Source organism: Myotis davidii, unplaced genomic scaffold, assembly GCF_000327345.1.
Source record: "Myotis davidii unplaced genomic scaffold, ASM32734v1 scaffold76, whole genome shotgun sequence".
NCBI classification, from domain to species: Eukaryota; Metazoa; Chordata; class Mammalia; order Chiroptera; family Vespertilionidae; genus Myotis; species Myotis davidii.
The window spans coordinates 1,023,576-1,025,398 of NW_006288892.1; positions in this window are offsets into that span (position 1 = coordinate 1,023,576).

Consider the following 1,823-nt stretch of genomic DNA (forward strand, 5'->3'; position numbering starts at 1 on the left):
ATAATTTACCAAAGTTATTTATTACCACATTTAGTAATTTGGGTGAAATTTCTCATTTTTCAAAACATGTTTTCCTTACACCCTTTTGAAAGAATGTTATTGGTATGTGGGTTGGTTGTCTGGAGCCAGCCTCTTATCTAGAGACCAGATGCAAAAGTCTGAGTTCAGTGAAGTGGCTTAGACTGCGTGCTTCTGTTTTGTTTTGTTTAAGAAGCATGCACGGGTCTCGTTAAAACACAGTGCTACCCCCATCCAGGAACAATGCTGCACATATCATTTCCTGAAATAATGGAGTTGGAAGGCAATTATCTACTCACAAAACAGGCTGAAACAACAGTTCCTGATATTCTTCTCAAATACTTTAACTTCCCAAGGAATCCGGAAAAAATAATTCCATGAGACAGTGTTGTGAATGAAGGTATGACATTTCAGTTTCCTTCGCTGGAATCCAGGAACCAGCAGTCATGAATTAATTACTGCCCACTCGCGTTCCTGAGAGGCTCTGGCCCGGGGGTTGTTTGTCTCTGCTTCGGGAACACCGTCCTGCCTTCTAGCCTCTTGTGACACGATGCCTGGCGTTCCTTTGTGTGTACTTCTGGGAACCATTCCAGAGATTACCTGCAGCTCTGGAACTGTGCTTATTTGTGGCCTTGTTTTCCATTTACTCCTAAAGAGAACTTGGGACTTCTGCTTCAGACTTTGCAGATAAGAAATGTACGTTCTTTCTAGAAAAAAACGAATACCTATTTCACCAAAACATGTTTTCAAGTAGGAAAGAGAGAGCGAGCTGTTTTGTGGGTTGGGAGGGATTCCTAATAAGAGCTGTCTGCTCTGTGATCCTGAACAATCTGGACATTGCCAAGATGGCTTACTGATGTTCATGGCAAGAAATAGCAATTAGGAAGATTTCTAATTAATAGACTAGACCAGCCGTGGACAAACTACGGCCCGCAGGCCGGATCCGGCCCATTTGAAATGAATAAAACTAAAAAAAAAAAGACCGTACCCTTTTATGTAATGATGTTTACTTTGAATTTATATTAGTTCACACAAACACTCCATCCAAGCTTTTGTTCCGGCCCTCCGGTCCAGTTTAAGAACCCATTGTGGCCCTCGAGCCAAAAAGTTTGCCCACCCCTGGACAATGCCAATTATAAAGCTATTTAGAAACTTCCAGAAGACTGCCTGTCTTGAATTTCATCTTATTACTTGACTTTGTGTTGACATATCGTCTCTATGAAGTAGAAGGTATAATACATGGTGTTTAAGTGTCACAGGAGTGACATTTAGCAGAATGAGGAGAAACTTGAGGCACTGTAACATTACTTAGGGAGGTTATATAAGCTGTCTGCAGAATTTTTTCACAGAAAGACACTTTTCCGTCTGGCTTGGTTGGGTATTCATAAATCTTTCCCCCGTCTGAAAGCTTTAGTCTCTTTTCATTCTGCAACATCACAATCAAATTGCATGGCATTTTCTCTAATGAAATATATGACTTTTAGAAGTGTAGTTGAAATTTGCATTTAAAATTGTCTATTTCTGATAGCTAAGATTTGGAAACAGCCTTAGTGCCCATCAGCAGATGAGTGGATTAAAAAACTGTGGTACATCTACACAATGGAATACTACGCTGCTATAAACATGAAGGAACTTTTACCATTTGCAACAACATGGATGGAACTGGAGAGCATTATGCTAAGTGAAATAAGCCAGCCGGAGAAAGATAAATATCACATGATCTCACTCATAAGTGGTATATAATGACCAACATAATTTGATGAACAAGAATAGATCAATCTAGAGACAATTAGTGGGGTGGCAGG